The sequence below is a fragment of the Schistocerca piceifrons genome, chromosome 6 (genome assembly GCF_021461385.2).
Source record: "Schistocerca piceifrons isolate TAMUIC-IGC-003096 chromosome 6, iqSchPice1.1, whole genome shotgun sequence".
NCBI lineage: Eukaryota > Metazoa > Arthropoda > Insecta > Orthoptera > Acrididae > Schistocerca > Schistocerca piceifrons.
Window position 1 is genome coordinate 390,649,093 of NC_060143.1, and position 25,798 is coordinate 390,674,890.

Sequence of the window (25,798 nt, forward strand, 5' to 3'; positions counted from 1 at the left end):
CAATTGAAGTGTACGATACTATTTTCTTTTATTATTGAGCGGTTGATGGGAATCGCATGCTTCATTTGAGATTATGTAAACTGAAGTGTTCGATACCACATTCTCTTGTATGTCTGGGTGTTTCCCGGTATCGCTTGCTTCATTTGACGGCAGACGGGTGGTATCCCATGCTTCAGTTATAAGTAATTTTCGCTAAATTATATCCAGTGTCGGAGTACCCACAAATTTTTTTTTTAGAAAAAAAAGCACTGGTCCGAAGACTGGTTTGATGCTGGTCTCCATGCCACTCTATCCTCGCGCAGTGCTCTTCGTCTCCGAATAAATACAGCAACCTACAGCTTTTTGAGTCTGCTTGCTGTATTCATCTCTTTGTCTCCCTCTACGATTTTTAGCCCCCTCCCCACACTTCCAGCCAACACTAAATTGGTGAGACGTTGATGTCATGGAATGTGTCCCACCAACCGATCCCTTTTTTTGATCAACTTGTGCCACAAATTTATTGTTGCCTTAATTCTATTCAGTACCTCCTCATTAGTTACGTGATCGACCCATGTAATCTTCAGCATTCTTCTGTAGCACCACATTTCGAAAACTTATATTCTCCTTTTATTTAAATTGTTTAACGGCCATGTTTCACTTCCGTGCGTAGTCACATTCTAGACAAATACTTTCAGAAAAGCCTTTCTAACACTTAAACCTACACTCGATGTTAACAAATTTCTCTTCTCCAGAAATACTTTTCTTGCCATTGCTAGTCTACATTTTATATCTTCTCTACTTCGACCATCATCAGGTATTGTGCTGCCAAAATAGCAAAATCATCTTTTACTTTAGGTGCCTCGTTTCCTAACCTGATTGCCTTAGCATCACCTGATTTAATTCGATTACATTCCATTATCCCTGTTTTGCTTTTGTTGATGTTCATCTTATATCCGCCTTTGAAGACAATGCCCATTCCTTCAACTGCTCTTCTAAGCCCTTTGCTATCTCTGACAAAATGAGGATGTCATCGGCAAACATCAAGGTTTTTATTTCTTCTCCTTGGACTTTAATTCTTACTCCAAATTTTTGCTTTGTTTCCTTTACTGCTTGCTCAGTGTACAGCTTGAATAACATTGGAGACGGGTTACAACCCTGTCTCCCTTTCCAATCATTACCTCCTTTTCATGCCCCACGACTGTTACAACTGCCACCTGGTTTCTGTACGAGTTGTAACTAGCCTTTCGCTCCCAGAATTTTACCCCTTCTGCCTTCAGAATTTCAGAGAGAGTATTCCAGTTAACATTGTCAAAAGCTTTCTCTGAGTCTACAGACGCTATAAACATAGGTTTGCATGTCTTCTAAGATAAGTCATAGGGTCAGTATTGCCTCGCGTGTTCCATGACTCTGATGTTCATACTTTTCTCCGGAATCCAAGCTGATCTTTTCCGTAGTCGGCATCTACCACATTTTCCATTATTCTGTAAAGAATTCGTGTTAGTATTCTGCAACCATGAGTTGTATTGTATTGTATGTTAACCGGGGACCTAGAAACTCAGGCAGCGTCTCACACCAGAAGAGTGTAACCCCTATTTTTGCGTGGTACAGTACTGGTGGTGTACGCGACCGTGCAGAACTTGTTTGCGCAGCAAACGCCGACATAGCGTAGCTGAGGCGGAATAAGGGGAACCAGCCCGCATTCGCCGACGCAGATGGAAAACCGCCTAAAAACCATCCGCAGACTGGCCGGGTCACAAGACCTCTACACAAGCCCGCTCGGCGGATTCGTGCCGGGGAACAGGCTCTCCTTCCCAACCCGGAAAGCTGTGCGTCGAAGTCTTCCTTCAGTCCGACCTGGCACAGATCCCAAAGACTCGAGCAGTACTCAAGAATAGGTCGCACCAGCGCCCTATATACGGTCTCCTTTTCAGGTGAACCACTCTTCCCTAAAATTCTCCCAATTAAGCGAAGTCTACCATTCGCCTTCCCTACCACAGTCCTCAAAGGCCCCTTACATTTCATATTGCTTTGCAACGTTACGCCGAGATATTGAAATGACCGTGTCAAGCAGGACACTACTAATACTGTATCCAAAAATTACAGGTTTATCGTCCTACTCATCCGCGTTAACTTACATTTTTCTACATGTAGGGCTAGCTGCCATTTATCACACCAGTTTTGCTGTGAGGAGAAGTGGATCAGGTCTGAAGACAGAACAGTGGTTGCAGAGGTAAAGGTGAAGACCATTTGACATTCCCTACGGTAAATCTGTTCCAGTAATATAGTAGTTATGTTATTGGTTTTGTGTTTTTGTCAAGAAAAACTATTTACAAATCTATGTAAGTCGCCACTTACAAAGCGTTAATACGAGTAATAATAATCATAATAATAGGAGAAAATAACGAATGAAGACGTTGCGTTCGCGAGATTCCCTTGCGTCTCTGTTTCGAGTTTACAGAGCCCGTGACATTGACTTTAGGGGACTTCCTGTCAAGTTTATGTCATCCAGGACATGAGCGCATCAGCTGATTAACCCCTTGGGCGGCTGACGCAGTTTCCGAGGTAATTTTCTGGTGATCTCACTGCCATCAAGTGATGCCATCATCAGCCACGAATCCGTGACATTTACTGCGCATTCCGAGACGACTGCCACGCACCGACAGTGGGACGAAGCTGGCTTGCCTCCCATTCCTTGGGCCGCATCTCGTTGGCAAATAGACCCACATATAGCATTTAGTAATCGAGTACAGTTTGGATTAACGGCGGGAGGTCTTGTTGGCTGTAATGTTATTACCACTCCACGCTAAGTCCTTTGCATAGTGGCGAGGAGCGTAGCATTAGTTGCGCAGTCCTAGCGGCAAACATCAGCCGTGGCATTGTTAGGCCCGCATTAGTGGTCCAAAGTTTTTTGACAAATTTGTTATAAAAGCTAGGGCAACGCTCTAACTTTTATAAAAGACACGGTGAAAGTACCTAGCACACCGTCAAAGTTTTTATAAAACGTCTTTTCAACGTGTATTTGACAAAAATCCTGTAGTCAAATACGGGCATTAGCGTGGCAAGTGAGCAAATGTTGGCAGTTCAGGCTGTAGCGTCGGAGCCAATTGATTTAGCTACAAGCTGTTGCGACTTAACGGCGCGGGGATCTATGTTACTAAACGGCTAAAATCACCACGTCACCGTTGCCGGTTGCCAATCTAACGCTTCCAGGGCCACTAGAAGTTTGATTTTCAGTATTACATATGAGGCGCCTGTAGCACGCCGTCGTCGATTTTGAGATTGTAGCATGTTTGCATGCTCCTGACATCTGTTGATCTTATGGTGAACCAAATTTATGTACGCAGTACCCCTACACTGTATATTTGATCATTTGCGAAAAGCTGTCTGACAGAATTCTGTGATATTAGCTTCCATAGGGGCCCAAACCACAAATTTTCATTGTTGTACAACGGTCACTGGCTACACTGACGCCCATTTCTTCTTGAAAGGTGGAACCTCTTGAAGAGATCCCCGTACAAAAACCTCACTTGCCATGGTTTCAGTATTCCAGTCTGTAAAACGGATGCTGATTATTTCAGGACCATTAAAAACGTTATCGACTTCACTACCAAACCAAAAATTGGTGCACATGGCAACAATTTACATTTCAGAAGTTTTACGTTGATGAAGTTTTCAACAAGTTGCGAGGAATGAACTGTTGCTTGAAGTGACATATTCTTTAGTGGGGTTGTGTGAGACCACCATTTTCTTCAAGTCACATCGAAGGAGACCACAATTTATCTTCCGACATTTTGTAGATGCCTTGCAGAATCTAGTGTAAAAATACGCAGGCGGAAGGCAAATATCAATCTTGAACCACAAAGGCTTAAATAAACTACTAGATCAAGTTTGTGAAGAACCACATAGGCTTAACAAAGCTACTAGATTTCATGACTTAACAAAACCAGTGTATTTCATGCCGGAAGTGTATTACTCGCGCAAACAAAGTTAACACTCGGCGCGATGGCTGATGGGAGCGACCGTGAAGGCATTTCTCATTTACAGTCGCTCCCATCAGCCACTGCGCCGTGTCAACTTTGTGCGAGTAATACGCAGTTTTTCTGACCTCAAGCCAGGTAAGGTGCTTAATGAAAATAATGATAACGAGGACCATGAAGTTTTGGGATAGGTCATAACAGAGTGTGTGTGTGTGTGTGTGTGTGTGTGTGGGGTTGTATCTGCCCTTTATGTTCTGATTCTAGTGTCTCATTAATTACAAACCACACAACAGTCAGAAAAACACTGTCGCCACTAGCCTAGATGTGAAAATTGTGTGAACTAATATTAACAATAATAATAAACCTAAATATTAATTAAAATTTCATAAAGTAAAATGGGTTCATAATTTTTATAGGAAATATAGTGCGCTTAGAGTTGGTTAAATGTGTTTTCCTCAGAACTTTGTGTCTGTGCTTTGGACCTTTATGGTACACAGTGCCTCATAGAATCATTGATCGAATATAAAATGCTTTTTGATGTACTCATTAAGAGATACAACCTAAACGTTAGGGATGTACCACAACAAGTACTGAAGTTAGAAACAGCGTATGTCTTGAGTCAGCGGAACTAACGGCGCCCAAACTACCCTGATTACATTCATGTAGTATCTGAGAGTGAGAACTATTAGCGGCTTCCAACAGATTATATACACAATTTCAAACCTTTACGGAACTTTTTCCCCGTGACAACCCCCCCCCCCCCCAACACCCCGCGCCACCGTTTTCCGCCCGCACACAATCAAATAACGAAAGAGAAATCGACCAGAAGTTAATCGATACCCATCCATCCTCCGTTCGAACCCGCTCATGTCACTATTCTGGTTGGTTCACGGAGAAAAGCTGTGCCGGTGTGTTCCTGTTGGCTGCAAGAGTGGCAAGTGCGTACTGACCAATTAACGAACATGCTGTAATATGTTCGCACAATGTGGTGAAATTTACTTTCGTCTGTTGTGAAGTGCTCTACAAGATGGAATTTTCTGCACCGTTAACAGTGCTCTCGGGCGTTTATAATGGGGCCAGCTTTCCTGTCAGGCGTGTTCTCATCTCTCTGCAGTACAGTCGCGTATTTTGTTGGGTACGGAAGGATGAGGAGAAATGAAATGCTGTTGGAGGGTAGGTGTCCTTGGGTGTTCCTCTGACTCTTTTAACACTCTCAGACAATTCTAGAAGTAACGATATTTTTCGTAAACGGCGTACTTTAGAAAATCTTATGGATTGCCAATCAAATTGGCGGATGTGATACAGATTCTGGACTCGAATTTGGAAAGAGCGATATCGAAATTATTGTTCAGCCATCCTGTTTTTCTGTAAATCGCTTTTGACAAAGACTGGGATGATTTCGTGAACAAGGCCTTAGCTGGTTTCTTTTTCTCCTTCTAATTCACATAACCACTTTTGAGTAACAGGCAGTTTTTGTAGGCACAGTGTCCAGTCACATTAATGTTAACACGTGTCAAAAGTCAGAATAACTACCTTTCACAGTGCGGACCGCTGCGAGGCGTACAGGAAGAAAGTCAGTGAGGTTCTGGAAGTACCGATGCGGTTCCATGCCGGCCCCAGTGCTGTGGCCCGCTGCACTGTGCTTCTCGCTTGGGGGTCCCAGGCTCGTACTGTTCGATTGAGGTGGTCCCACAGGTTCTCGATTCGGTTTAAATCCGGGTGGTTTGGTGGCCAATGGAAGTACGGAAAATTCACCTTGGTGCTCTTCGAACCACGCACGTACACTGCTACCTGAGTGGCCCGTTGTGTTGTCCTGTTAATAGATGCCATCATGCCGAGGGAAAACAAACCGCATGTAGACGCCGACGTGGTTCCCAAGGATAGATCCAAACTTGTCGTGATCCATTGTGCCTTCCAGATTGACGAGATCACCCAGGGAATGCCACGAAAACACTCCACAGGCCGTATTTCTCGCTCCTCCGGCTTGAACCCTTCCTACGATTGTTGCAGGATGTTCGCTGGAGCATAAAACGTCATTCATTTGAAAAGGCCACCTGTCGCCATTCGGTGGACCTCCAGTTGCGGTATTAGCGTGCAAATTCCAGCTTTCGTTGCCGATGAACTGGAGTCAGCATGGGTGCATAAACCAGGCACCTGCTGCGGAGGCCCATATGCAGCATCGTTCGCTGAACGGTCGTTGAAGAAACACTGTTGATAGCCCCTTAATTCGATGTTTCGGCGCCGGTTTTGGACAGCACGCTTTTACCATGCACGGTATACTTTAATCACAGCGGCACGCGAACAACCAGACTTTTTAGGAAATCCTTTCACCCTTAGACAACGGCCTTGCCACAGTGGATACACCGGTTCCCGTTAGATCACCGAAGTTAAGCGCTATCGGGCGTGGCCGGCACTTGGATGGGTGACCATCCGGGCCGCCATGCGCTGTTGCCATTTTTCGGGGTGCACTCAGCCTCGTGATGCCAATTGAGGAGCTACTCGACCGAATAGTAGCGGCTCCGGTCAAAGAAAACCATCGTAACGACCGGGAGAGCGGTGTGCTGACCACACGCCCCTCCTATCCGCATCCTCAGTGAGGATGACACGGCGGTCGGATGGTCCCGATGGCCACTTGCGGCCTGATGACGGAGTGCTTTTTCACCCTTGGCTCGAAAGCCAAAGATCATGCCCTTTTGGGGGTCGCATAAATCGCTCTATTTCGGCGTTACAAAGACTGTATTATTTTCAGCGCCCCCCAGACACGCTTTATATACCCTACTCTGCCAGTGCTTCCACCTGCCGTTTGAGAGTCGAATTTTGACGTCGAACATAGGTGGTGGTCACGTTAACGTCACTGGATCGTGTATGAGGGGCAATGTAACGAAAACGAGACTGATGGGGAAAAAATGTAAGTAAACTGTTTATTATTTCAAAAGTAATAGCAGTAACTGTTAGTGTAGTATCTCACTGTCAGTTAAGTCGGTCAGTGGCTTCATGGAAAAACGTTTGCGGTTGTCTGCGAAACCAGACTGAACGCAGGCAAACACTTCTTCGTCCGAAGCAAAACGACGGCCACGAATGTCTTCCTTCAGACTTCAAAAAATAGGAAAATCGCACTGGGGAAGAGCGGGACTGTATGGAGGATATGTAGGGGCTTCCCAGCAATACTTCTACAGGATTCAAGTACGCTGCAGAAGTATCGCTGGGAAAGCCCTTATGCACTGAAGAGCCAAAGAAACTTGTAAAACTGCCTGCACCAGTTTCAACAGTCCCCGTTGACATGCATGTCCATGGATTCATCAGGTTGTCTCTATACCCGTATGCGTCCATCCGCTCGATACAATTTGAAACGAGACTGGTCCGACCAGGGAACATGTTTCCAGTCATCAACAGCCCAATTTCGGTGTTGACGGGCTCAGGCGAGGAGTAAAGCTTTGTGTCGTGCAGTCATCAAGGGTACACGAGTGGGCCTTCGGCTCAGAAAGCCCATTCGATGATGTTTCGTTGAATGGTTCGCACACTGACACTTGTTGATGGCACAGCATTGAAATCTGCAGTAATTTGTGCAAGGGTTGCACTTCTCTGAACCATTCTCTTCAGTCGTCGTGGTCCTGCTCGTGCAGGATCTTTTTCCGGCCGCAGCGATGTCGGAGATTTGATGTTTTCCTGATATTCACGGTACACTCGTGAAATGGTTATACGGGAAAATCCCCACTTCGTCGCTACCTCGGAGATGCTGCGTCCCACCGCTCGTGCGCCGACTATAACACCACGTTCAAACTCACTCGAATCTTGATTCCCTACCATTGTAGCAGCAGTAACCGATCTAATAGCTGCGCCAGACAATTGTTGCCTTATACAGGCGTCGCCGACGGCAGCGCCATATTCTGCATTATCTCTATATGTGAATACACATGCCTATACCAGCTTCTTTGGCGCTTCGCCGGCCGCGGTGGTCTAGCGGTTCTAGGCGCGCAGTCCGGAACCGCGCGACTGCTACGGTCGCAGGTTCGAATCCTGCCTCGGGCATGGATGTGTGTGATGTCCTTAGGTTAGTTAGGTTTAAGTAATTCTAAGTTCTAGGGGACTGATGACACAGATGTTAAGTCCCATAGTGCTCAGAGCCATTTGAACCATTTTCTTTGGCGCTTCAGTGTATATCCTCCATAAAGTGCCGATCTCACCCTTTTGCGATTTCCATATTTTTTGAGCCGTGAAAATAGATAGTTGTGGCCGTCTATTTGTACGCCTGGGTATAATCATGGATGCTTAGCCGCAAACATTTTTTATGGAAGGCATTGACCGTCTTGTCCCACAATGGGGAAATGTATTAATCTTTATCTCCATTATTTTTGAAATAATAAACAATTTATTCAGGTTTTCCTATCTGCCTTGTTAACCGCAAACAATTTTCATTGAAGTCATTGTCCGTGTTGCTTCACAACATGATAAATATATTAACTTTTACGCCTTTTTGAAATAATAATAATAGTTTGTTTACTTTTTTCCCCATCTGTGTCATTTTCGTTTGATTGCCACTTATAGTTACTGCAGTCAAAACTGAAGGTCACTTGGGCCATGGTCGATGCAAATTACGTGACTTTTCGTCCCCGCCTGCGGGAGATTGTTCGAAGGTAAAACAGCAACTGCCTCAAGAAACTGCAGGGGCCCCGGAATTTATAGGGCTGTATAGAGGTGACTGGTTGTGATCCGTTTCCAACTGTTCACTTTTGTTTTCCTGTGCGACATGCCTGAAACTAGTAGCGTAAGAGCGCATGAAAGTGATAAGGCTCTTACAACCCTGTAAAGCCTACTCATACTGCCAAGTTAAGCGTGAGCGTATGAATGGAATCTCACGATCGTTACCGCCACAGATAAGGTACGAAGGCCGCCACGTACAAACAATCTAGCAAGTCAAATGGGCCTGCCCTGAGGGAAACTGGCAGTGTCTGGGGAAGCTGAGAGAGATGGACTGGCGTGGCTCAACCGGTCCGGTAGGGTTTTCGGCAGGCCCACAATGCACCACGCCGAGTCACAGAGCTGGTACTCGGCCTTCTCGTGTGTGGGAGCCGTAGGCTGCTGGTGGGATGCAGCGTTCCCAGTGACTGGAGATATGTGCGTATCATTCCAGCTTTCAGGACTAGTCGTCGAACAGACGCACACCACGATAGTTTTATATCACTGACGTCTATGGTAGAGTTGTAAAACACTTTCTGTTCTCGTCCAGGTCAGTGCTGTGTTCCTTAATTTCCGGAATGCGTTCGATACAGTTCGGCACTGTCGCCTAATGACAAAAATGCAGGCGTACGGTATAACAGACCAGCAAATAGAACACAACATGTCATTCTTAACGGACAGAAATCTTCAGAGTAAAACTTATTTTGGACGTTCCACAAGGGGGTGCTTTTGGACCATTACCATTCACTCTGCATTTAAAAAAGCTAGTGGATAACATCAGAATCTGGATGAGGCTGTTTGCGAGTAATGCTGCTGTGCATGGAGAAATGGAAACGTTAGAAAATTATAGCGAAAGAAGGATCACCTCGCAGTCGCTACTTGATGCTGGGACTGGCAGTTGGTAAAAAAAAAAAAAAAAAAAAAAAAAAAAAAAAAAAAAAAAAAACAGATTTAACGTGTTGCGCATACATAACTGGAATATCTAGTAATGTGCATCCGGAACGATTTAAAGTGGAACTACGACATGGAACTAATCACATGTAAGGCGGACATCAGATGAAGATTCGCCGGAAGAATCCTCAGGAAACGTAGTCCAGTAACAAAGAAGATGGCTTACAGAACCCTCTTTCGATCAATCCTGCGTTACGATGTGGTTTACTGTCAGAATCCCGAGAGCGCACGTTCCTAGAAGAGTCGAGCAATATATTGCTTCCTTCTTCGTATATCTCGCGGAAAGGCCATGAAGGTAAAATTAGAGAGATTCGAGCTCACACGGAGGTGTTTACCTACAGTTTTTATTCCCGTCCACGATTTGCGACTGGACGCACACGAGAATTTAGCTTGCGGATGTAGCTGTAGATTTAGTAGACGTAGACGGGGAATACGACACGCCGAACCACGCCGGTCCACTTACGGCAAGGTTTGGCTGTATCGATTGTGCTTGGCGGTCTGTGTCTTGAATTTAAGTTAAATCACAGGTTCTCAACAAAGACCTAATGTCTGGTAATAGCGATAACGTTTCATATGTTACTTTTTTGGAAACGATGTGTCCCTATTTCCGCGCTATCTGTGGAAAAGCCAGAACTGCCATATGATTGTGTTTTGGTGAATAAGTCGCGGATAATGTTCTTGGCAGAGATGCAAACACTCAAATTACGAAGCAGGCAATAGCTTGCACCATCAACCAAAAACGAGGGAACAGTCGTGGCAGCATTCCACACAACCGTCGGTTTAGAGAACAATATTGACGAAAAGGAACCACCGAGATATTGAAGGAAGAAATTATTTATTTGTTTTTGTCATTCTTTTTTTATGATGTGCTTTTGTTAACGGCATTCATAAGGTCGTGGAAAAATGAGACTTAATAACGCTTCTTATTGTTTCCGTTTTTGCGAAAACATCATAGAAATGTAATTAAAAAATAAAATTGGAAAGCAAGACGATCGAAATCGGCTATTGCGGGAGAAACACTTCTAAGTGGAGCTCTTATTCCAGGCTCCTCTGTCGTTATGTTTAAATAAGAACTCCACGATCAGGCACGGAGGATCAACCGGAACGGATTCAGCGGTGCGTTGACAATAGGTTTATTCATTTATTTATTTATCGTGTGCTGAAAATTATATTACCTTTATGGACAAATGTGCTGACTCACAAGATAGTACAATCTTACGTCTCCACATCTACTTCCCTGATCGATTTTATGGCTTCATCCGATGCGTGCTGAATATTCGTTGTCGTTCCTTTGCACGCTCGAAGAGGACTGTCAGCAACGATATGATGGACTGACTGTAAGGAGGCATCAGTCACAAGTTGCAGGACTAGCCCATCCCCGCTTTACATTAGGATACCACATTTGCCTTGTCCGGTTCGTGTCTGTTGATGTCTGGGGGTGATCGAATCCGAAATATCCGCGTTGAAGGGTTCTCAATTAGACATTTGTTGACTGTTGACGATAGCTCGCACTGGATTTTCCGTGAATGGTTGACAAAGTGGGCCCAACAAGGTTGTTTGATGTGCAATATGATGGTTGTCTTTATTTCAAACGTTTGTACTCTGTTTGTGCAACATCTCTATGAATGTGTAGCTGAGAGACCTCCATGAGAGCTTCTGATCTTTGTACTCTGAATACATCCCCTAATTGTCCGCATTGCCTGATTGAGTTACACGTCTATCTTCTTAGTGTGAGCACTATTCATCCAGAACGAGCAGAACTGTACAGCAATAGAGTATCATAAAGCTAAGGCTATGGCTCTTAAAACCTGAGCAATAGATCCTTTCCACTTTAGCAGCTACGTTTCAAAGATGCTGCTTGCAAGTTAGAGTTCTATCTAATGTTATTCCAAGGTATATTTTTGTCTACTGCATTAAGACTTGGGCCATTGTGTCTGACGTCAGCCATTACTGTTTGCTGAGGATACAGGCGAAGGCACCATTTCTTGAAAGATGCATCCAAAACTTGAAAAGAGTTTGAAATGTATATCAACAGAAGTAAAACAAGGGTGGTGAAATGTACGTGAAATACACAGTCCAGTCACATTAATGGGACCACCTGTTAAAAACTTGAGCATCCAATTTTTTTCTTTATTTATTTATTTATTTATTTTATTTATTTTTTTTTTTTTTTTTTTTTACACGGACATTCAGGAAGAGAGTCAGTGACAACGTCCTGGATGATAACGGCAGGGACGTCGAGCCATCCCGACTCCATTGCCGTGGCCATCTTCACTAGGTTTCTGGGTCGAGGATTAATGGCACGAACAGACCTATAGGCGTGGTCCCACAGATTATCGCTGGGGTTCTGATATGGGGACTTTGGTTGCCACGGGTGAACGCTGCTCTTCAAGACATCCATGTACACTGCGAGCTCTGTGACACGCTGCATTGTCCTGCTGGTAGATGCTATGGTGCAGGGGAAAAACAGACTGCATATAGAGGTGGACATGCTGTGTAAACGATAATGCATACGTGTGTTGATCCATTGTGCCTTACAGAATGACGAGAACACCCGGGTATGCCATAAAAGCATTCTCCAGACCATAACAGTCCCTCCTCAGGCCTGGAGCCTGCCGACGATTGTTGCAGAGCGTTATTCGCCATTGACCATCTGTCCGATGAAAAGGCCACCTGTCGCCACCAGTGTAGTTGCGGTATTGGCGCGAAAATCCCAGCCGCCGTCAGCATGTTGACGACGCAGGCGTCTGCTGAGGAGGCCCATACATACCAACGTTCACTAAGTGGTGCGCCACAGTTGCGTCGGCGCCGGTTTTAGATAGTGCCATTTTGGCACGGACGGCGTTCCTTAACCACTCTTTACAAACTTAACCGTTTCGGAAGTGCTTCCACCCTTGACCCGAAAGCCAATGATAATGATCTTTTGGACGTCAGATAAATCGCTCCGTTTCCGCATTACCAGAACGACTCCATTATTTTCTGCGTCCCCCCCGTAACACGCTTTATATACCGTCCAGTGCTAGTTCTGCCACCGGTGATCACATTAATGTGAGTGGACCGTGTAAATCAGGCGACGCTGAGGCAATTAAATTAGGAAAAACTAAAAGTAATAAGTGACTTTTTCTTATTCGGGCATCAGGATAACTGAAAACCATGGATTTAAAATGCAGACTAGCCGAAGAATGAATAGACTTTCTAAAAATGAGAAATACTGATTAACGTCGAATATAAATTTAAATTTTAGTAAATTTTAGGCAGTCTTCTGCCGAGGCATTTTTTCTGGAGCGTAGCGTTGTACAGAAGTGCAATGTGGACGACGAATAAGAGAACAGAAGCTTTTGAAATGTGATGCTACAGGAGAATACAGAAGTTAGGCGGGTAAACCGGACAATTACGAAAAAGTACTGAATCGCATGGGAGATGGGGATAAATGACACTACTTTACTAAAAGAAGGAATCGTTTTTAAGACGTATCCCAAGGCATGAAGGAGTAGTCGAGGGAAGTACGGGGAATAAAATTTATTGGGGACCAGGGCTTGACTAGAGCAAGCAGGTTGAAATGAATGTAGTTGCAATAGCTACGCAGTAGTTATGCATATCTGAACGGGTTTGCGCGTGATAGACTAGTATGAAGAGCTTCTTCAAACCCGTCTTCCGCCTGATGGCCACAACAACAACAGAACATCGAAAAAACATATGTAATTAAAGCTTCCGCGTCAACCGTTATGTCCCATAATGTAAATTCTTTACCCTGAGACGACTAGCAGAGCACTGGCGTGAACTCACCGCCGACGCGATAAAGATCAGGGAAAGATTATCTTTGATTCATTCTGGCAAGCTGCCTCTGGTAGGGGCGAACCTGTTTGTACCGGGTCCTGTCGCCTTGGACTACTGAGGCTCATTCATAGTGCCGGTTCAGACTGCCGACAGCCACTGGGAAGGTATTCTCTCTTTGCGAACTGAAGAGCGAGCAGGCGAGTCCTCACTCACCCTCCACAGCTACCTCACCAGGAGCGCCTATAGGGGTTTCACAAAGTTTTACGAGGGTGAGTCAAAAAGTAATGTCTCCTGTGCCGTAAAAAATTGAATGGTGAACGTATAACAGCAGAATTAGTACAGATAATAGCCTGAACTGCCCTCTACTCAACACTGCCGTTCAACATAGTCACCACGCAATTGTACACATTTGCGCCACTGTTGACGCAGCTATCAGATCAAGTTTGGATGAATTCAGGGTTTTGCTTTTTGATTAATGATTTTACAAACCCAGGTTTCGCCGTTGATTGTAAACTCTTAGGCGTCTGTCTCCCCGAATCACTTCATCAGCATACCTTCGATTGACATGACTTATTGTCGCGTGGCACATGTGCGGTTTACCTGCAATCTGCTTCACCGCTGCCAACTTCTTCATCCACCACCCCACATTGCTGAGGTTCATTACAGCGCCCCCATGCACATTCTTCATGGATGAAGTTAAAACAGCATTAAAATCGTGGATCAAGAAGCAAACCCTGAATTTTTCCAAATGGTTCGATTGTCAGGGTTAGACGATGGCGCAAGTGTATACAAACGCATGATGATTATGGAGGACGATAGTGTTGTGTAGGTGTCTGTTCAGGCCATGACCCACACTAATTCCGGTGTTATATGTTCGGTAGTAATTTTTTTAAATATTCAATTGTTTTGTGACAAAGGAGACATTATTCTTGATCCGCCCTTGTAACAATCCTCTGGCTGCGTGCATTTAGGAAACGCAGTGCACTGGCACTCCCCGGAATTTATTATTTTTGATCAAATGAGTTAACGCTATAAGGAATACAGAATTTAGCAACTAATAGAAGGGACGCATAAGACACACACTCAAACACGATCTGTATATATCATCGCACACTGCACTGCACCTCGAGACGGGAAACTGACTCTTAGTCATCCTGCACGGCATTTGTTGCGCTCTTGCAGGGAGAGCCTTTTGGGAACGCAACAGTTGTCCTCCAGGATGACTTGAACGAGTTTCCCATCTGGCAGTTAAGTACAACGTTTATAGTGATTTACTTAGATTCTGTTCGAGGGCGTTTCGTGCGTTGTTTGGATTAGATACTAATTTCTGTACTCTGGATAATGTTAATGCATGTAATGGAAAGAAAACACCCCTCGGTTCTACCTACGCTCGGCGTCGCCACTGGTTTTAACAGCGAGCTGCGAAATATTGGTGCAACCTGTTGGTGTAGCTTGTAGGTGCTCTTTGAGAGATGTAACTTGGTAGAGGGAGTGTGCGACTCCCTTTTTCGCTCTTCATTTTTCAGGTTATTACCCGCTTGCACTTAACTATGGTCAAAAATCACGGCGAACCAGCTACACCACCCACTCTTCTGCTTACGTGACAATTACTTGGCTGTTCTGATTACGGTTTATCAACGCGCTCAAGCACGGTTAGCTATACTTCATCATAGTAAGTTTATCCATAGTATAAACAAACGCCTGCTCAGCGAAATTCGTTAGCCGCAGGCTCTGCCTTTGTGTCCGTTTGCTTTGTTTTTCTAGCGTGAGAATGTGTGAACTTGCTTCGTATTCTGCAGTGAAACGTAGACAGGGAAGACGGTTGAAAAGCGACAAGAAATTGTGCTTTGTCGTTTCAACTGAGTCATCCGTCGCTTCTTCGTAGCACAGTATAATAAATGAAAAGCACAACATTGTGTGTGGTCTGCAGGATTAATTTATTGAGTTTTCGGGCTACAAGTTCAACATCGGACTTTAACTGACTATCGAGGTCAAAGAAGTTAACAATATTTACAGACAACAATGGAAAAGATGTTACTAATCTAGACTGGCTCAAACACCGTCGAGTATATGCCATCTTCGACAGTGCGGCGGCAATGCATTTAGAATGGTAAATAGTTGAACAGCAAATAAATATAAAGGCAGCAAACAAGGAAAAACATTAACACTAAAATCGAAGAAACAGTGCCTGTACAACACTTTGCGTTTTTTAAGTTCGCAGTTACTGTTTTCTATAGGCACTGTTTTCCGAATGTAGTGTTTGTTTTTCCTGGTATTCTCCCTTTATGTCTCTTTATTTTTCAACTTTTTACCTTTTTAATTGCATTACTACTGCACTGTCAGATATCATATTTACTGTGTGTGTGTGTGTGTGTGTGTGTGTGTGTGTGTGTACGCGCGCGTGCGCCTCAGTCTAGAAGTGTAACATCTTTTCCATTGTTACTTGTGAATATTGCAACTTCTTTGACAACGATAGTGAAACTCTGATAATGGCTTTATAAGCCGAAAACCGGTTAATTAAATAAATCCTTCCTGTATAACATAAACAGTATTTTGCTTTTCATTTATTATTGTGATTTATGATTACGAGAATTCATTTAGTCAAAAATGTGTGTGGACTCCTAAGGGACCAAGCTACTGAGGTCATCGGTCACTAGACTTACACACTGCTTAAACTAACTTACGCTAAGAACAATCTATGCCCGAGGGAGGACTCTTGAGCCTCCGGCGGGAGGGGCCGTTCAATCCGTGACATGACGCCTCTAGCCGCGCGGCCATTCCGCGCGGGAATTCATTTATTATTGTGATTTAGGTTTACGGGAAGTTTTCAGCAAAAAATGCGTCACTGCGGATGTGGCGGATTTCAAAAATAAAAACGTGTGAAAAAGGGAAAACAGAACACTGATAAACGGTCCACTCCTGACTAATCATCACTTGCGCTAATGCCAACGACGGACGGGAAGGGCAGTTTAGCTGCATGTTAGTTGCGCTAGTAAAGCTCATTCTACACGAGCCAAATCAGACAACTCGCGGTGGGTGCTGGTCAAGTTACTGCTTATAAATTGGCCGCCAACTACGCAGCGAATGAGTCTGTTACGTCACTGACAAATGTGCCGAGTGTATAGTTCAAAAATATGTATATACTGAAGACTGCGCATGTGGAGAAACAGCGGGCGGCTGCGTCGTCTGCTAACATCGGAAGTTAACCCATTCTCACTGCCTTAGTCAAATTATATTAATTGATTTTGTGCTTTTATGTCTTGTTATACTTTATCTTGTCGGGTGCTTTGTTTTCGTGAAACGTTGCAAAGATTGCATGAGGACTTTGTATTATTGGTGTTCTCCCAAAAGCGAGACCAAATATTTGAAAGCAAGTTTTACGACACTGGACATAGAAAAAGCTCATACTGTGCATAAAGATGACTGTAAATAGATGAAAAACGATTTAATGAAAATAGTTTCACCGGTGAAAAGGTAAGATATACTGAACGAGAGGAATAGTGTCGTTGTTATTTCGCACTTAAAAAACAAGATGGAAAATATAAAGTAAATAGGCGGTGCCTTGAAAATGTTGATTGTGTTTGTGTGTATACATGGTGATTCCGCTATGACATTACACGCTTTCAGGGATGATGGTGAAGGGCAAATGTATCAGTTTGAGGTCAGGGATCATGGTCCGGAAACGACCAGGTCGAAAGTTCCTTTGGGACCAAACTGTTGAGGTCATTGGTCCCTAGGCTTACACACTACGTAATCTGACTTAAACTAACTTACGCTAAGGACAACACACGCACCCATGCCCGAGGGAGGACTCGAACCTTCGACGAGGGAGCCGCGTGAACCGTGGCAAGGCACCTTAGCCCTCGTGGCTACCTCTCGCGGCCAAAATTCATTCTGACACCTCTGGCAGTGGAGTAGCGGTAGTCTTGTTGCTAAGACTGTAGGGTAGGGAACTTTTCAGAGGTGGTAGTATGGACCAAAAAAGAACAAAATGTCCTGTAAATATCTGCTCCAAAATGCACAGATTAAGATCTATGGGCACTTGTTCAGAAGAAGAGATGTGTTCCACAGCATCGAAGTTGAACAAGTGCTCGTAGCTCTCCACTGAGCACTTTGGAGTTTGGAGCCGGCCGGGTTGGCCGAGCGGTTCTAGGCGCTTCAGTCTGGAACCGCGCGACCGCTTCGATCGCAGGTTCGAATCCTGCCTCGGGCATGGTTCAAATGGCTCTGAGCACTATGGGACGTAACATCTATGGTCATCAGTCCCCTAGAACTTAGAACTACTTAAACCTAACTAACCTAAGGACAGCACACAACACCCAGCCATCACGAGGCAGAGAAAATCCCTGACCCCCCCGGGAATCGAACCCGGGAACCCGGGCGTGGGAAGCGAGAATGCTACCGCACGACCACGATATGCGTGCTCGGACAAGGATGTGTATGATGTCCTTAGGATAGTTAGGTTTAAGTAGTTGTAAGTTCTAGGGGACTGATGACCTCATATGTTAAATCCCATAGTGCTCAGAGCCATTTGAACCATTTAGCCAGCCAGCACTTTGGAGGTCATGTTTACTTGTCATTTTTGTCTTATTGTCATCCATATGCCATCTCTGAAAGTTGCCCATCCTACAATCACAGCAACAACAGTATCAGTACATGTAATCCACTGTCAGAGGTATCAGAACGGGTTTTGCTTAGAACTTTCGACTCATTCGTTTCCGGTACAGGGTCCCTTGCCTCAACTTGATATATTTACCCTTCTCCATCATTCATGAAAGCTTGTAACATCATTGCGGAATCAGCCTGTGTATTTCCTCGAGCAAATAAATGTAGATATTTAGTGACATGAGAACGGCACATCTTTCAGTACTTTGCATCATGGAAAATTTGCCATACGATGTTTGTCAAGAATATTATCTAAGAATTTTTGTTTAGTCATCAGTAAACTTTGTCATTAATAGCTCCTTCATTCTATTACCGTATTTCGACCTCTTATTAGAAGGAGGGTTCCTCGTAATCTCACTTTCACGGTTCATGGTGGCAAATCACGCAGCAAACAGTTCCCACAAGGCAGACAAGTTTATCACTGACGTTAAACAGAAATGGCCATTGCTGAAAGACGAGACGCAGTAGAGGAATAATACGCCAGGGGCACGCTGCAGTGGACTAGATTGCTACAAGTATTCAATTGAGACTTCAAAATCGATTGTATAAAATGGACTTGAGGCGATGCGCGGGACGTGAGGCTACAGCTGAAACGTACCTTGTAAACGTGCAAACGCTGAGGAATACATGGCACATCGATAACTTCTGTGTTAAACTTAAGACGAAGAGCATACTAGTGTGGACGCATCTAGTAGGAGTTGGACGTGTGGCGGACGTGCCCATCGCGGCCGGTTTCGCTATCTGGCCAAGCCGCGACCGGTGCTTACGTCACCCTCCGGAATACTACGCTACGCTGCTGGTCGCCGGCAGCATAGACCGCCCTTACCGACGGCCTCCGCGCTATTAATACGCAACACGTCTTATCCATCGACAGCCGGACTCCTGACGAAGTTGCCCCAGTGTCAGGAGGAGAAAATAGCGGCTATTCACGAAAATATCCCACTGACTCACCTTAACAACGCGCGGCCTCTTGAGCAGCTTGGTTCGACGTCTTTTTGGATATTGAAAACGCTTACATACACGTACGATCCTTTGAATAAAAATGATAAGAAGAAAGATTACCATTTAAACCCCCCCCCCCCCCCCCAACACACACGAACTATAAATCGCTTGCAACAACTTGCTTGTTGCGACCCCTCCGCACACTATCGATTTATCAGTATTCGAACGCCGCTGTATCGTGAACTTCAGCTACGGAAAATGACAATCCTTGCAAAAGAAAAAACAATGGCCTTGCGCGAGTAGGACACTCATTCCGTAGAAACTTAATTGGTTCAAAATGGTTCAAACGGCTCTGAGCACTATGGGACTTAACTGCTGTGGTCATCAGTCCCCTAGAACTTACAACTACTTAAACCTAACTAACCTAAAGACACCACACACACGCATGCCCGAGGCAGGTTTCGAACCTGCGACCATAGCGGTCACGTGGTTCCAGACTGTAGCGCCTAGAACCGCACGGCCACTGCGGCCGGCCACACACTTAATTACGTACGGTATATGGACAGTTTTTCTATTAGTAGAATTGAGGACATTGATGTATTTTTCGTGTCATCAACATTGATACTAGCGAGATATCAGCCCCAGGGATTCCAAGAACTTCGAGAATGTTTTCATTTGAACTTTGAAGTCGGGTAACAGATGGCAAAAGTAATACTTTTCTCGCGTGATATAAGTACATATTAACAATTTCGGATTTTCTCCTTTACTTGTACAATGAAACCTTGCTTCATGCCAAATTTGATGATGCTAATCAGCAGGAAGTACCTATGGATTTTGATGAGTGAGTTTTCGAGTATCAATATATGTGACATGCCCGTATATTTTGATTGCTTTGATTGAAAAGTTTAAAATTTTACATCGTCAAGGGACAACAGACGTCATTGACATAAATGTGAAGTTGATGCGCCAAACTATTCCAGAGAAAAAAGATCTTAACGGACGGACAAACAGACAGACGGATAAAAAAGACAAAATATTTTTTCATGTTATATAATGACAGATTAAGAAATTTCGGATTTTTTTCCTTTATATGTTCTGCGAAACCTGCCAAATGTCATTGTTTTATGTCAACAGGATGTAGTGAGTTTTCAAGTATCAAAATATGTGACATTGATTGCATCGACTTAGAAGGTTAAAATTTCTGCACTCCAAGGAACTATGGATCTTCACATGTGACATAATTTTGGAAGTGATACGTCTAATCGTTCCTGAGAAAAAAGGTTCTTAACAGTCGGACAGAGAGACAAGAAAGCGATTCTATAATAAGGGTTTCATTTTTAGAGATTGAGGCACGGAACCCAAAAAAGTGGGAACTGAAATTTATTAAATTTGTTTTGGAGTGCTTTCCTTGGAAATTGTAGGCTATGTTATAGAATACATTATATTTTTCGTCGACGGCAACTGTGTTGTGGACATCTTTCCAGTCCTTTTTTATTTATTAGTCTCAAAGTTTTAACTACCGGTATTTACAAATGGTTTCGCTAGCTCGGTGTGTGTACAGAAGTGTTATCGGTAGCAGAATTACTCGTTTCCATAACTCGTCTTTGAAAGTATCTGAGGCAGAATTAGAATATATGGATTCCAAACACATTATAAATACATAAATACATATTTCTATAGTTCTGACTAACTTCCAATATGCACTAAATTGCGAGTCCATGTCCATCTAATTAAATTATTATTTCTGTTTAAATTTTATGGTTTATCGTATTTTTATATCTGTCTTTTGCCTTAAAGAATATAAAGCACTAACGAGAAGTGTGATTTGTTACAGCAGCATTACATCTTTATCTTGATACCTTATTGCTTTTGTTCCTGCAAGTACTTGGAGAGACTGTAATAGAATATCTTTTTGTTTCAGGTGAGTTACAACTTCGACCACGTGGCACTGCACGGCGCGGAGCGAACGCTGCTTTTCGCTTCCTACACGTTTCTCGTATATAACCCGTCGAGATGAGGTAAAGTTTGTACTAGTTACATGTCACCACTATTTAAGTAATGTCCTGTTCTTCCGAAGCGGCATTGTGCCTTCGAATCCTTCAAACTGTAATTCCTCACTCCATATTGATAGGTACGCTGGTTCATAGTTCGGAGGAAAGTAAAGGGCAAACCACTGGCATTGGGAACCAGTACCGTAAATCACACTGATGTCAGACGGACGAGCATTCCGCCCGAGGACTTCTTCACTCAAATTTTGAAAAACCAACGACCATTTTAATAGCGCTGGTTATCTTACAGCTTCAGCGTGAAGCGCCATGAGAGGAAAGCTTTGTCAGTGGGTAGTGATCTCGTGATTGCGAAGTCTTTGAGTGTGCCGATATTGAAGTAGGGTAAAATGTTCTTGTTCCCGCGGTGTTACGAAATGCTGCGTGTGTGGGACTATGCAAATCCTCAAAATTTTTATTTTTTTAGCACTTTTCATCCAGCCGTCTGATGGAGGATAGAGGCGTCTATTTTGAGGCTCGTTTATTGTCCTTTTCAGCCAGATTTGAGTTAAAAGTTTCATTTTGAATTTATTACAATTTCTCTGCTCTACTTAAAGTGCTTGTAACTTCTGATGCAGAAGTTCCCAATAATTCTTTACGTCTGTGTACCATGTGACGCTGCAGCCACGCTTCTGTGTCTGCTTGTGGCGTGTGCGTTGTGATACGCGTAGAACATTTAGCGTTGGTTTTCGTGTTTCTTTAGGTATAGTAAAGGTACTGGACCACTGTAGTGTTGATTATGGATTGCATAAAGCAGACAGGAAAAGTGTTACATTAAGTAGTGACACCGATATTTTTCCTAGCATATAAATTTATTTAGGAAGAGTCAGAAACAGAAACGGTGGCCCATTGTAGCGCTTACCCAGCGATAATAATTACCAGGATGCACACTACTATAGTACCAGGGACGTTCAGCAAGTAATGCGACACAGTTTGTTTCTGAAAGCAGGTTGGTTTTAGTCAGGATTCCAGTACACCATATTGCTCTTCATTCTTTCGGCTAAAAAATCTTACTTCTCAACATACATAATTTGTGTCCAATGCGACGACCTTATGGCACATCACTGGGAGGGCCTGTATGCCCTCATGGTACCGCTCTACTGGTCGACGTCGGAGCCAACGTCTTGGTGCATCAGTAACCTCCCCACCATCCATTCGGTGTGCATTATGCATTGGACTAAACAGGTGGAAGTTGAAAAGTGCGAGATCGTGTTTGTAGGGTGGATGAGGAAGAACAGTCCACTGCACTTTCGTGAGCTCCTCTCGTGTACATAGACTTTTGTGAGGCCTTGCGTTGTCATGTAGAAGGAGAAGTTCTTTGGCATTTAGTGACGACGAATGCGCTGAAATCGTCTGTCAGTTTCCAACATTGTAGGAGTCATAGCTATGTAGGGCCGGGCGGCACATGGGAGATCGGACAGGCTGCGATGATGACTACGCCTTGCCCAACGACTCACCGTGCTTTTGTTCACTGCCAGGTCTCCGAAGACATTCTGCAAGCGCCTGTGAATATCTACAATGCTCTTGGTTTTCCGCCAGAAGAAACTCAATGACAGCTCTCTGCTTGGAACACACCTCCGTTGCCATTTTGAAGGCTACCTATAGCTCCGCTACCTTTCGGAACTTCATGAAAATATACGGGCTGACGCGGGAGTATTCCACGACGTACCACAAGAAGTTCCGCATATTTCAACCGAAATTGGTCGATAAAAGAAATATCTTGCATTACTTATCATATATGTACAGAGCGAGGGGGGCGCAGTGTTAGCTCATTGGACTCGCATTCAGGGCGACGACGTTTCAAACCCGCGTCTGGACATCCAGACGTAGGTTTTCCCTGATTTCCCTAAATCTCTCAAGGCATATGCCGGGATGGTTCCTTTGAAAGGGCACAGCCGATTTCCTTCCCAATCCTTGACACAGTCCGAGCTTGTACTTCGTCTATAATGACCTCGATATCGTCAGGACTTTAAACATTGATTTCCTCCACCTCCTCATTCATACACGTGCCTCATTTTTCCCTCAATCGGCGCTGGACTAGCTTCTAATTTCCACTGCATAAAATATATTAAAACAATTAATATTTCTGCGGCCATACGCTTTCTTCCTTAACTCATTTGTGCCCTATAGTATACAGAATGTAAGGTACTCGAATGGAGCATAAAATTACTTTGATAAAAAAAAGTGGACTTGCCTTCTTTTCCAGCGAGTGCTCTTTATTCGTCTGAAGCTCAGTGAAACCATGCAAAACATAAATCTGGATAGCTGGTTCACGATATGAAACCGGCTCCTCCCGAGTGCCAGTCCAGTAGATTAAAACCGTGCCATACCCCTTTTTCTTTTTGTGCTGTTAACTGATGTTGCCACAATTACTTCTAGTACTACTACTACTAGTACTACGAGAGTGAGTGAAATGAAAACCTTAAATATTTTTTTAAATATTATTTATTGTGCAGAAGTGGCACAAACCTGTAACACTTTTCAACATAATCTCCCCCACCCTCAATGCAAATCCTCCAGCGCTTACAAAGTGCATAAATTCCGCGCAACCACTCATGCACCGCACATGCCGCGTGGCGTACCTCTTCATCAAAACGGAACTTCTTTCCTCCCATTGCGTCTTTGAGTGGTCCAAACATATGGAAATCACTTGGGGCAAGGTCTGGTGAGTATGGTGGATGAGGAAGATACTCAAAATGCAGGTGTGTGATTGTTGCAACTGTTTTACGGTCAGTGTGGGGCCTTTCATTGTCATGATGCAAAAGGACACCTGCTGACAGCAATAAACGTTGCTTTGATTTGATTGCAGGCCGCAGATGATTTTTTAGGAGATCTCTGTATGATGCACTGGTGACAGTGGTCCCTCTAGGCATATAATGCTCCAAAATGACGCCTTTTTCGTCCCAAAAGATAGTCCTTCCCTGCTGATGGTTCTGTTCGAAACTTGTTTGGTTTTGGTCATGAGGAATGGCACCATGCCTTGCTCGCTCTCTTCGTTTCCGATTGGTGGACGTGAACCCAGGTTTCGTCCCCAGTAACGATTCTTGCAAGGAAGCCATCACCTTCTCGTTCAAAGCGCCGAAGAAGTTCTTCACAAGCATCAACACGTCGTTCTCTCATTTCAGGAGTCAGCTGCCGTGGCACCCATTTTGCAGACACTTTGTGAAACTGCAGCACACCATGCACAATGTGGTGTGCTGACCCGTGACTAATCCGTAAACATGCTGCAATGTCATTCAGTGTCACTCGGCGGTTTTCCTTCACTATGGCTTCGACTGCTGCAATGTTCTGTGGAGTCACAAATCGTTGTGCCTGACTTGGACGAGGAGCATCTTCCACTGAAGTCACACCATTTGCGAACTTCCTACTCCATTCGTAGACTTCCTGCTAAGACAAACATGCATCACCATACTGAACCTTCATTCGTCGATGAATTTCAAGAGGTTTCACATCTTCACCAAGCAAAAACTGAATAACAGAACGCTGTTCTCCCCTGGTGCAAGTCGCAAGTGGGGCTGCCATCTTTATGCTGATACTGCGACGGTATGTGTGCATCTGCACTATGCTGCCACCTACAGGACATTCTGCACGCTGTTTGTAGCACGCTTACCAACTTGGATAACGGCGCGAAATTTCGATTTGTTATTACAAATTTAAGGTTTTCATTTGACTCACCCTCATACTACTTGGTGCCACTGGTGTAAGTAATTCTTTTGATAATGTCATTTCGGCTTTTAGCGTTTAGCTCTATTTCTCTCCCACCTCCCTCCTCAGTGCTGTTTCTTTTCTCTCTCTCTCTCTCTCTCTCTCTCTCTCTCTCTCTATCTATCTCCCCCTCCCTCCCTCCCTCCCTTCCTCCCTCCTCTTCCCTCACCGCTACTGAGGCGAGACCTCTTCTGTTTCCTGTGAAACACTACACCAGCGGTGAAAGTGTAAGGTATGCAGACATGTCTGTAGGTTGGCGACCTAGTATCGCTTTCAAGGCTGTGCTCTTTGAATAGGCATAACGGGATACATTGTTGGTTTCTAAATATATGTCAATACTACGCAAACGGCTTTATAGTGTATCGCAGAATGTACATTTCGTGTGTCAATACCGTTTCCTCTCTTTCTTGCCCACTTATCGAATGCTGGACAGAGAGAACCACTCCCGTAAACGTCCGTATGGATTCTCATTTATCATATTTCCCGGTCACTATCATTTTGCAGTATGAGTATGTATATTGGATGAAGTAATGCGTCGCCGAACTCTTCGTGGATCATGCGCTCTTGGTATTTTAGCAGTAAAATGTCTGTGTGGTAAACGACGAATCTTTCTACCGTCTGCCACTGAAGTACCTCCGTTGCGCTCTGCGGCTTACTAAACAAACAAGTGCCGGAACTCGCCGGCCTCCTTTGTACCTTCTCCTTTGTACCTTCTCTATCTCATCTATTAACCCTACAAGACTGACTCATAGACTCAAGAACTGTTACGATTGCTACGTCTCGTAGATTCGTTACATTCTTCGAATGAGTTTGTCAGGTGTATTTACTTCTTTTGCTATCGCTGTTTTTAACGGTTACACGCTCACATTGTTTATTTTATGACAGAATACAAGAATTCAGCCGTCATTTGACGTAACAATGACACGGTAGCTGACGGCAAAAACCAAACCTTGTGTTTCGTGATTAAATAAATAAAATGCGCGTGTATCAGTTACAAAGGACGATAGCGAAGGAAATAATAGTTTTAACACGTCTGAAGCAACAGCAAGCCAGACTACAGCTTCAGAAACCACAAGCTGT

At 44.1% G+C, this 25,798-nt stretch overlaps 1 protein-coding gene and 1 pseudogene across 4 annotated transcripts in view; both read left to right on the forward strand.

Annotated features, from left to right (window-relative positions):
• Nucleotides 1–25,798, forward strand: part of LOC124802513 (mesocentin-like) — a 629,570-nt gene that overhangs the window by 422,143 nt on the left and 181,629 nt on the right. The gene's annotated exons all lie outside the window — the stretch shown is intronic.
• Nucleotides 6,293–6,410, forward strand: LOC124803640 (annotated as a pseudogene).